Source organism: Schistocerca nitens, chromosome 6 (genome assembly GCF_023898315.1).
Source record: "Schistocerca nitens isolate TAMUIC-IGC-003100 chromosome 6, iqSchNite1.1, whole genome shotgun sequence".
Lineage (NCBI taxonomy): Eukaryota > Metazoa > Arthropoda > Insecta > Orthoptera > Acrididae > Schistocerca > Schistocerca nitens.
Genome location: NC_064619.1, coordinates 611,529,409 through 611,541,925, shown reverse-complemented (window position 1 = coordinate 611,541,925; position 12,517 = coordinate 611,529,409).

The following is a 12,517-nucleotide window of genomic DNA, read 5'->3' as shown; positions in this document are numbered from 1 at the left end:
CATCGCCGCGAGCTTTTTTTGCGCAGTTCCTCCTAATGGGTTTGCCCGCAGCGTTTCTGCCATAACATTATGCTGAATGGTACGGCCACATCTCGATGTCACTGCGTCCAGCTTTCTAAACACTCAGCGCTTCGTGGCGAGGGCTTCATATGCGGAATTACTGCTCTTATCATCCTATCCTGAAGACGGTGTAAGGTGAATTACCGTGCTTATGTCTCGAAGAATATAATCTGAAACCTGCGCTAGTTGCGTGACAGTTTATGGATCTGATTATAAGGCGTGACCTCTGTCTCCAATTAGAAAACTGATGTGTTTTCCTATTCTAATATTAATCTTTGGTCATTGCGGTGTGCCTTAAAACTAGGAGAGCGTTCACTAAGTAATGGAAAACTTTTGTTTTCTCGGTAAATTTCGGTTGTTCACAAATGACTCTGAGCACTATGGGACTTAACTTCTGAGGTCATCAGTCCTCTAGAACTTAGAACAACTTAAACCTAACCAATCTAAGGACATCACACACATCCATGCCCGAGGCAGAATTCGAACCTGCGACCGCAGCGGCCGCGCGGTTCCAGACTGTACCGCCTAGAATCGCTCGGCCACTCCTGCCGGCCAATTTCGGTTGAAAAATGTGGAATTTGCTGTGGGACATTGTGGAATAATCCCGTTTCAGCTTCTATAGTTTCATATAAGTGGCTGCGCTATACGTAGCCTTCAAAATGGCGCCTGTGACGGAGGTGAATTCCAAACAGAGAACTGTCAGTGAGTTTCTTTTCGAGGTAAATCAGAGCATCGCAGACATTCATAGGAACGTGCTAAATGTCTATGGAGACCGGGCAGAGCCGGTCGTTGTGGCGGAGCGGTTCTAGGCGCTTCAGTCTGGAACCGCGCGAACGCTACGGTCGCAGGTTCGAATCCTGCGTCGGGCATGGATGTGTGTGATGTCCTTGGGTTCGTTAGGTTTAAGTAGTTCTAAGTTCTACAGGACTGACGACCTCAGATGTTAAGTCCCACAGTGCTCAGAGCCATTTTAACCATTTGTTTTAGACCTGGCAGTGTACAAAAACACGGTAAGACGTTTGGTGACCCATCTGTCATCTTCGCAACAAGTTCGCGCAAACCTGTCCGATGTTCCACATGCCAGCCAGCTGTAGACGTCTGTGACTCCTGCAATGTTTAAATGTGTGGACACTGTAATTCGAGATGATCCACAGACCACCATCAAACACCTCACTACAAAACTGGATAATTCTGTTGTTAGTGCTAACACACTTCTGTGCCAATGTGTGCCTGCTGTGTGTGTCGCCACTTAATAGAAGACCATAAACAGCATCGAACGACATTCTTTGCGGGACTGATCGCGCTTTGCGAGGCTGGTCGTGAGATTTTTTGTCGAAAATTGTAAAAAGCATTGAAACACGGGTGCATTACTCAAACCGGAGACAAAACGGCAATCCATGGAGTGGCGCCACATGAGCTCTCCTTCCAAGGAAAAGTTCAAACCTGCACCCTCAGCATGGAAAGTCATAGGGAAGGTCTTTTGGGATCCTCAATGGATTATTCCGTTTGACGTTCTCCATCATGGAGGACTCAGAAATATATTGTGCTACGCTCAGGAAATTGAAGAAATGACGTCAGCGTGTTTGTCGCAAAAAAAAAAAAAAAAAAAAAAAAAAAAAAGTAAACGAACTTGTCCTTCTTCATGACTACTCAAGATCTCATACAAGCTTATGTACCCGAGACGAGCTCATATTACTTCATTCCACTCTTTTTCCTCATCCACCATACAGCCCAGATCTCGCATCATCAGACTTCCGTCCGTTTGGCGGTATGAAGAATTCATTCCGCGGAAATGATAGGGGGGTTATTCATGTAGCAAAACGTTGGCTCCGACGTCAACCAGAAGACCGATTAAAACTTAAACTACGTCCGAACAGGCCTTGGAAGACCCAACGGACCGACCGGCCACCGTGTCATCCTCACCCACATGCGTCACTGCATGCGAATTTGGAGGGGCTTTGCTTCTCAATCACGTAGCTCCTCAGTTTGCCTCAGAAGGTCGGAGTGCATCCCACTTGCCAACAGTGCTTGCCGCAGTAAACTGATACCATGCTGGCATTCACGCCCTTCCAGTAAGGCGTCCTAAGGCCGACACAATGAAGAGGGATTATGTTGCCAAATACGGTTTTGTAGCTGAAAGAGTGTTGAATACTGCAGTGTACTGGAATCCTGAATAGAACCCACCTGTTTTCAGATAAAAAGTGTTGCACTACTTATTGATTGCCTCTCGTATGAAGCCCTCTACTGAACTTGTGATGTGGGGCCCAGAAAATTCTGTCTTCATCTTCGAGAGATTTTAAAATCAAAAGCCTACAACGCAGCAGTTGAGGCTGATCATTAAACTCCATAAAACATTATTGTGCAATTTACGTTATAATTAATTGAAGAGACTAAAAAAAGAAAAGAGCTTTCATTTCGCACCTTCGCTTTTAAATTCTTCTTTTTTTTATAGCATTAGGATGTATCCCATGGCAGCCCACATTTAACTGCCCCATTCTCGCACGCACAAATATGGACAGCTAGACGACTTGTCTGGTGCATAAGTAATTTTATTTGCAGACCTCGGTGTGGTGTTATGATTAAAAGTCAGGGAACAACAGTAGGTAACTGAATTTCATCACTTTCATACAACTTAAATGGTTTACGCAGCAAACGCCAGGAAATTTCCCAAGAGGGACGAATTTAGTCTTCCATATTTCATTGACATTTTTATTACCTCGCGATGGCCTACCACTAGAGGTAGTTCATGCTAACTACAATACTAGGAGAAAGGATTATCTTCACTATTCAAGATTAAATCTAACTTTGGCACAGAAAGGGGTGAATTACCAAATAGTATCAAAAGTCTGGCAGATAACCAACAAGTATTTAAGAAGAAATTAAAAGAATTACTGAATGACAACTCCTTCTACTCCATAGCGGAATTTTTAGATATAAAGTAACAAAAAAAAATTATTAAAAATTAAAAAATTAAAAAAGTTGTTATATTAACTTAAGTATGTTGCTAAATTAACTTAATTATGTCATGTATTGGAAAATTTGACTCGTTCCACATCATTACGAAATATCGTATTCATGATCCATGGAACTAGTATTAATCTAATCTAATCTAATCTAAACCATGGCATGCAGTCACGTTTCATTATGTCTACAGTATGTATGGATGATTCCAGGGATTTCTCCCATTCACCGGGAGATGGCAATGGTATCGATTTCACTGCAGCGAGAGGCTTTAGTTCATCATTGTTCAGCCAACTGCTCTACCGGCAGTTTCAATCCGTTGTACGTAATACTTATAGGTTATGTACACAACAGGTCCTCATGAATCAGCCTACGTATTAGGGAGCATCCTATCAAAGTAGTTCCTGAGGTTAGCCAGATCATGCAGACACAAACTGGAGATGCGATTATGACTGTAAAAATAGACGGAAGGTAAAGAGAAATATAAGAATAGGTTCTATTACAGCAATAACTCTACTTTGCTTTATACTGAGTTTTGTCCTCAACTATGAGAACAGCCGACATGTCGTATCTGGGTATTGTACTACAAAGACAAATACGTAGCTCACGAAATGAGACACTGTGGACCACGTGATGTAATATTGACTAACGGTTTACTGAACTTGTCTTGGTAGTGGTGCCGGCCGGTGTGGCCGTGCGGTTAAAGGCGCTTCAGTCTGGAACCGCGTGACCGCTACGGTCGCAGGTTCGAATCCTGCTTCGGGCATGGATGTGTGTGATGTCCTTAGGTTAGTTAGCTTTAAGTAGTTCTAAGTTCTAGGGGGCTGATGACCACAGAAGTTAAGTCCCATAGTGCTCAGAGCCATTTGAATCATTTGGCAGTGGTAATTAATAATTCTCTATGGACCACGTGTTCTGCTGTTGACAATTGTTGTTACTGAATATTTTGGTCACAAAAATTAATAACAAGGTCGACTGGTTCACCAGAACCAAAGAACTTGAGAATAATGTGTCACATTATTGGTGACTATATACGGACTGCCTTTCGAGATTTTCCATGAAGCTTATATACTACAAGGAAAATTACTTCAGTACAAGGCGCAGGAAACAGATTACTTAAGATAGCGCCGGCCTGGGTGGCCGAGCGGTTCTAGGCGCTACAGTCTGCAACCGCGCGACCGCTACGGTTTCAGGTTCAGGGCATGGATGTGTGTGATGTCCTGAGGTTAGTTAGGTTTAAGTAGTTCTAAGTTCTAAGGTACTGATGACCTCAGATGTTAAGTCCCATAGTGCTCAGAGCCATTTTGAACTTAAGATAGCAGACCCAGATAATTAATAGGGATCTGAAAATAAAATTACAATGGCACTCATTATCTAAAAGTCACATACATTCCGTAACCTAAAATCCACTGATTTACATCGTAGCAGGAGAAATGTATGGCAACCAAAAATCATGTCATAAAAATGTATTTGGGATGAAAAAAACATTTAGAGAGTGACATGGCACATCGGGCGTACAACAAGGATCTGTAATAACATAGATACCATCAGTGGCAAAGGCCATTGTGAAAAATAATACCCATCACCTTTATCAAAATTTTAAGAACAAATTAAAGGAGTACCATGCTACAAATGTCTGTTTCAAAAATCAAAACGGCAGAATTGGGTTAAGCAATACCGAAAATTGTGAAATACTAGCAGGATATTTATATCAGCTTATGAATTCTCCTGAACCGAGTCATAAATTGTAATTCTCAAATATTAATGAAAACTTGGAAGAGGATTTACCGACAACTTAATTGAAGAAGTAATTAAGACCCTCAAACACAACAAAGTTAGTGGAGGAGATTCTATTACAGCTCAACATTTGATGTGGTCCTAGCCAAACATAGTAAAGGAGCTAAATTTGAAGAAATCTGGAGAACAGAATATATCCCAGATTAATGGACAGTTGCCCTAATACACCCACTCCACAAAAAAGGTAATGAAACTAAACTTAACCCCGCCCGAACAGGCCATGATGGTCCAATGCTACCGATCGGCCGCCATGTCATTCTCAGACCAAAGGCATCATTGGATGCGGATATGGGGGGGGGGGGGGGGCGTTTTGTCAGTTTGCTAGACCAGAGCCGCTACTTCTCAATCAAGTAGCTCCTCAGTTTGCCTCACAAGGGCTGAGTGCACCCCACTTCCCAACAGCGCTCGGCAGACCAGATGGTCACCAACCCAAGAAGCAGCCAAGCGCTTAATTTCGGTGATCTGACGTGAATCGGTGTTACCACTACGGCAAGGCCGTTGGCAAAAAGGTAATAAACAGGATGTAAATAACTACAGAGGACTCTCTTTACTGCCGGTATCATATAAAGTACTTTCTAAGATTTTATTAAGCAGAATAGAAACAACATTAGACAGTCGTTTAGATGAATATCAAGGTGAATTAGGAAAGGAAGGTCATGTTCAGAACAAATATTTAATCTCTGATCAGTAATTCGCCACAGATTTCTTAATTCAAAGGACATTGTAGTTATGTTTGTGCATTTCAAAAAGGATTTTGGTTCTGCTGAGAGACAAGCTATAGATAAAATAATTCGATAGTTCGGCGTAAAGTCTAAGCTGTCAAATCTAATCCAAGAAACACTTACAAATGCAGTCTGTAAAGTAAAATTTATAGGAGAAATTTCGCAGCCTTTCAAAATAAAACCAGGTGTACGACAAGGTGACAGCGTCACCCAAACTCTTTTTAAGGGTAGAGAGTACTTATAAATGGTGGAAAAATTGATTTCTTTTGTGACTTTATTAAATTCTGTAGTTTTCCTGATTACGCTGATATATACACTACAGGGTTTCAAATGAAAAGTCACCTATATATTCCAAATTTTAGAGTTATGGTCAGTATTATTTCGAAATAATGCCTACATGCAAGCTAATTCCTGGCAATAAACTATAAATTACATTAATTAGAAGTACTAAAAAATGGCTCTGAGCACTATGGGACTTAACCTCTGAGGTCGTCAGTCCCCTAGAACTTATAACTACTTAAACTTAACTAACCTAAGGACATCACACACATCCATGCCCGAGGCAGGACTCGAACCTACGACCGTAGTGGTCACGCGTTTCGAGCCTGAAGCGCCTAGAACCGCTCGGCCACCCCGGCCGACAGAAGTATTAAAAAGATGGAATTAAAAAGAAAATATTAGGACCACAAAACACAGCAGAAGGTTGTAAATTACGAAGTATTGCTGAAATATACCGAAATATAGAAAATATTTCATACGTAATGAGAAAAAGAAGGCTTTTTTGGGGGGGGGGGGGGGCTTTATTTCGAATACAAGACAGTAGATTAACTAAAGAGTTTTCAAATACTTTTTGGGTAGGAAGTCCACAACAGGCTGGGTCAATGAAGTTAAAAGGGATTTAGAAAGAAACAATATTTATTTATTTAATCGTATGGCTAGGGCGTCCCCGTCGGGCAGAACGTTCGCCGGGTGCCGGTCTTTCAATTTGACGCCACTTCGGCGACCTGCAGTCGATGAGGATGATAGGATGATGATGAGGACAGCACAACACCCAGTCCCTGGGCGTAGAAAATTTCCCAACCCAGCCGGAAATCGAACCCGGACACGCTATGGCTAAAACCGATTGTGTGAATTCGCTAGCGATTTCCGCAGAGGACTCAAGACGTCTCTTGTCAGCAGCCTTAACTGGACAGAACTGCCTGGCAGGCAACTTGTGTCACGCAGATACAGCGGAAGTTGCTCTGGGAGAAAACTCGTAACATTTTGACATGGGCCTTTGAAATAAAATTTTTCACACCAGTTCGCTAAAATTTCCTTCACTGGCTGCCACCCTGTACAGACGAAGAACTAATTCTATATTGACAGATATCCAGCGATCACAGGCCATGCAAACCACGCGCTGCTTCCACAAACTGCCTCCAATCCATTCTATTTTGTGCTCGGTTCCACCAGGTGTCTTCAGTTCCCAGAGCTGCTAGGTCCTTCGCCAGGTCGTCCTTCCAGCGCTGCCTTGGTCGTACAATGGGGCGTTTGGTGTTTGGTTTCCACTCTAGTGACATCTTTGCCTGCCTTCCATCTGCCATACGGGCTACATGACCAGCACATTGTATTCTTTTGCTCTTTAACTTCTGTAGGAAAGTTGGTTGTCGCATCAGAAGGTAGATTTTCTAGTTTTTCATCCTCCTCCATTCTTCGTTATCTAAAAGTGGTCCCAATATCTTCTTCATGACTCTTCTTTCAAATATTAATAATTTTTCCTTTTCTCGCTTAGTCATTCTGCACTACTGGCCATTAAAATTGCTACACCAAGTAGAAATGCAAATGACAAACGGGTATTCGTTGCACAAATATACTACAACTGACATGTGATTGCATTTTCACGCAATTTTGGTGCTTAGATCCTGAGAAATCAGTACCCAGAACAACCACCTCCGGCCGTAATAACGGCCTTGATACGCCACGGCGTTGACTCAAACAGAGCTTGGATGGCGTGTACAGGTACAGCTGCCCATGCAGCTTCAACACGATACCACAACTGATCAAGTGTAGTGACTGCCGTATTGCGACGTGCCAGTTGCTCGGTCACCATTGATCAGTCGTTTTCAATTGGTGAGAGATCTGGAGAATGTGCTGGCCAGGGCAGCAGTCGAACATTTTCTGTATCCAGAAAGGCCCGTACAGGACCTGCAACATGCGGTCGTGCATTATCCTGCTGAAATGTAGGGTTTTGCAGGGATCGAATGAAAGGTAGAGCCACGGGTCGTAACACATTTGAAATGTAACGTCCACTGTGCAAAGTGCAGTCAGTGCGAACCAGACTTGACCGAGACGTGTAACCAACGGCACCCCATACAATCACGCCGGGTGATACGCCAGTATGGCGATGACGAATACACGCTTCCAACGTGCGTTCACCGTGATGTCGCCAAACACGGATGCGAACATCGTGATGCTGTAAACAGAACCTGGATTCATCCGAGAAAATGGCGTTTTGCCATTCGTGCACCCAGGTTCGTCGTCGAGTACACCATCGCAGGTGCTCCTGTCTGTGATGCATCGTCAAGGGTAACAGCAGCCGTGGTCTCCGAGCTGATAGTCCAAGCTGCTGAAAACGTCGTCTAACTGTTCACGCAGATGGTTGTTGTCTTGTAAACGTCCCCATGTGTTGACTCAGAGATCGAGACGTGGCTGCACGATCCGTTACAGCCATGCGGATAAGATGCCTGTCATCTCGACTGCTAGTGATACGAGGCCATTGGGATCCAGCACGGCGTTCTGTATTACCCTCCTGAACCCACCGATTCCATATTCTGCTAACAGTCATTGGATCTCGACCAACGCGATCAGCAGTGTTGCGATACGATAAACCGCAATCGCGATAGGCTGCAATCCGACCTTTATCAAAGTCGGAAACTTGATGGTACGCATTTCTCCTCCTTACACGAGGCATCACAACAACGTTTCACCAGGCAACGCCGGTCAATTGCTGTCTCTGTATGAGAAATCGGTTGGAAACTTCCCTCATGTCAGCACGCTGTAGGTGTCGCCACCGGCGCCAACCTTGTGTGAATGTTCATCATTTGCATATCACAGCATCTTCTTCCTGTCGGTTAAATTTCGCGTCTGTAGCACGTCATCTTCGTGGTGTAGCAATTTTAATGGACAGTAGTATAATTCTATATAATAAATTCTATATAAGAAATTTTATTCTATCGAGTTGTTAACAAGTAGTGTATCGCCTTCTTCAACGGAGACAGTGATCGTATCACTGACCAGCGTCGTTACAAACTCCATTGTGGCTTGACCTGTTGATTTAAAGTGGAGGCCGGCTGCGTTTTGTGTCGTGCTCAGCGTCGCAGCAGCAACATTGAAACCCGAAGACGTGGAGACCGATCCACTACACTGGAATTCCACGATGGCGGTCCTCAGCAGAGAGCGACGATACTGATGGCCTGTCTGGGAGTAAGAGTCGCATCTATTGGCGTTCCTGCTGTCGGCAACCGGAGTTCCAATTACGTCGGCAATTAGTTTCCTGGAAGCCGTCGTTTACTTTTAGAGTTCTGTGCTCGCTGTTTTAAAACTGCAGGCCCAGCGTTAGTGGAACGACTCAGCGTAATCCGCTGAAATAGCAAAACATCTGGGCAAGTGTCGGGGAAACCATTGCTGTCTGTCTTTGTCTGCTGGAGCGAAATGCTACGTTTTACACGTTTTTCTTCTTGTCACGGATGTTGGACAACAATAACAAGTGTCCCCACTCTTTGGTATAATGGCATCACTTTACACCACGCAATCGTACTCCCACTTGTAGAAATCGGCCTTAAAGCTTGTTTTCTGTATTCTGTTATTCCTAAAGCAGATCTTCCACAGAGTACTCGCATTTGTTTGTTATTATTACTTATTATATGGGCATCAGAAACATTTGTATAATTTTTATCCTCATCATACCTCGTTTCGTCTCTCTTGACAATCCACAATACGGATCTCTTATAATAAAAAGTAATTTAATGTACAGATAAGTTATCTCAAACTCATAGTGCTAACTTCTGTATTCACAAACTAAATAGTTGTGCAACGGATAACATTCCCTATCACAGTGGCATAACATGGCCATCAGACCAAAGGGAGGCAAGAGGGGAGCTTTTGCATTATGCGCGACAATTACCTAACTACCCTCTCCGTGCTCTTATTCCTATATGACAAATTTGCCTAATTTTTAATAATTTTTTTAACTTTCAATTATTCTTTCCTTACTTCTGTTGTTGGGAATGAGATGGAGGTTTCCCAATTGTGAAAACCGCTGTCGTGAATCCAAACAAGATTTAACGTGTTTATTGAGAAAACAGATTTCTCTCAGATTCACGAGAATAGTATAGACTCAATTTTTGCACAAATATCCACAATAAAACAGTTTGGTAATTCCCAACCTGAAATTTAATTTGTCACCTAAACTAAATTTACTTGTGTCACACTGTTGGGACGCGGTGGACATGAGAGGAAGAAAAATAACAAAAATTCTATCATCATTCGTCGCACATTATCACCCAGAGCATTTTTTTCATTACGAACCATCTTTTAAACACTACTGACTGTGAGATCAAACAAATGACAGTACCAGATGCTTGCACTATAGCACCTAGTAGTACCGAGGTTCGCAAATTCTTTAAATAATGATCGAAGTTAATTTAGCTTATTTATTATATGCCGTACTGAAACCTAACTACTGTGGCTTATGATCATTAGAAAGTACCAGACAACATATCACATTCGCAACTCATAACTGAACACCAACTTTAATCTGAAAATAATCAAATGTTCTCGGCATATGTATTTCCCTCGTAAAGCTTATAACCGTTCAGTAGAGGTGAAACAAGTTACCATAGATTTGGGATAATCTGCATCTATCTGATTACAAAATCAGCCCCTGAACCAAACCATCATTTTTCAAGGAAAATCAGAAACGCGCAAAATCTATCAGTTTCTATGAAATATGATTTATATTCCCATTTATTCTGGAAAGATGTTAAGCTATTGTTCTCCCCACTACGTTAGCCAGAACACACATGGCCAAGCACGTGGTATCAAAACCTATCAAAAAGAAAATCCATCTAAAAAGCACACAAGATACACATATGAAAAAAAGTTTTGCATCACCTGGGTTCCGATATTTCCGGAACCTATACAGAAAATTGGAATAGAGATCAACACAAACATCATTTACACCCTTTTTATTACTCATGAAAACCACACATTGCATGTTGTACCACCATACAAGGAAAACATCAGAGGTGATCGTCCAGATTACTGTACACACCGATACCGCTAATATCCAATAGCACGTCCTCTTGCATTGATGCATTCCTGTATTCGTCATGGCAAACTATCGACAAGTTCATCAAGACACTGTTGGTCCAGATTGTCCCACTCCTCAATGGCGAATCGGCGTAGGTCCCTCAGAGTGGTTGGTGGATCACGTCGTCCATAAACAGCCGTTTTCAGTACATCCCAGGCATGTCGACAGGGTTCATGCCTGGAGAACATGCTGGCCACTCTAGTCGAGCGATGTTGTTATTGCGAATGAAGTCATTCATACGATGTGCACGATGGGGGACGTGAATTGACATCCATGAAGACGAATGTCTCGCCAATATGCTGCCGATATGGTTGCATTGTCGGTCGGACGATGGATTCACGTATCGTACCGCCGTTACGGCGCCATCCATGGCCACCAGTAGCGTACGTCGGCCCCACATGATGCCACCCCAAAACGTCAGGGAATATCCACCTTGCTGCACTCGCTGGACAGTGTGTCTAAGGCGTTCGGTCTGACGAGGTTGCCTCCAAACACTTCTCCGACGACTGTCTGGTTGAAAGGATTTGCGACAGTCATCGGTGAAGAGAACATGATGTTAATCATGAGCGGTCCATTCGGCATGTTGTTGGGCCCATTTGCACCACGCTGCATGGTGTCGTGGTTGCAAAGATGGACCTAGCCATGGACGTCGGGAGTGAAGTTGTGCATCATGTAGCCTATTGCGCATACTTTGTGTCGTAACCCGACGTCCTGGGGCTGCACGAAAAGTATTATTCAGCATGGTGTCATTGCTGCCAGGGTTCCTCCGAGCCATAATCCGTAGGTAGCGGTCACCCACTGCAGTAGTAGCCCTTGGGCGGCATGACCGAGGCATGTCATCGACGGTTCCTGTCTCCTTGTATCTCCTCCATGTCCGAACAACATCGCTTTGGTTCACCCGAAACACCTGTATACTTCCCTTGTTGAGAGCCCTTTCTGGCACAAAATAACAACGCGCACGTGATTGAACCGTGTTATTCGCCGTCTAGGCATGGTTGAACTACAGGCAACACGAGCTGTGTACCTCCTTCCTGGTGAGATGGCTGGAACTGATCGGCTGTCTGTAATAGGCGCTGCTCATGCATGGTTGTTTACATCTTTGGGCGGGTTTAGTGACATCTTTGAACAGTCAAAGGGACTGTGTCTGTGATACAATATCCACAGTCAACGTCTTTCAAGATTTCTGGGAACCAGGGTGATGCAAAACCCTTTTTGATGCGTGTATACAAAATCACTTTCATTACGCACCCACTTCATGACACAGAATACACAATTATAGTCAACAGGCATTTTAATGAGCACCAGCTACAGTGAGTTTGGCTGTTGTCCTTGGCGCAAAGTGTACAAGTCCTGGCTCCACAGAAATACCTCTAAATATAAATCACATTTCTTCAAAATTATTCCATTGGACCCCTAGCACAGTTAACATTTAATTTAGGGGGTAGTTCAGCTTTATCTCAAATAATACCAAAGTTCAACATTCCTTTCAACCACTTGCTGTGGTACGTTAAGCAATACCACACCACAAAGAAAACTCCAAAAATATGAAAATTTTACTTGAATCACTGCTTTGGCAAAGTTTCCACACGTTTAATGCACATTTGAAACCGGTAACTAAGAAATCCCA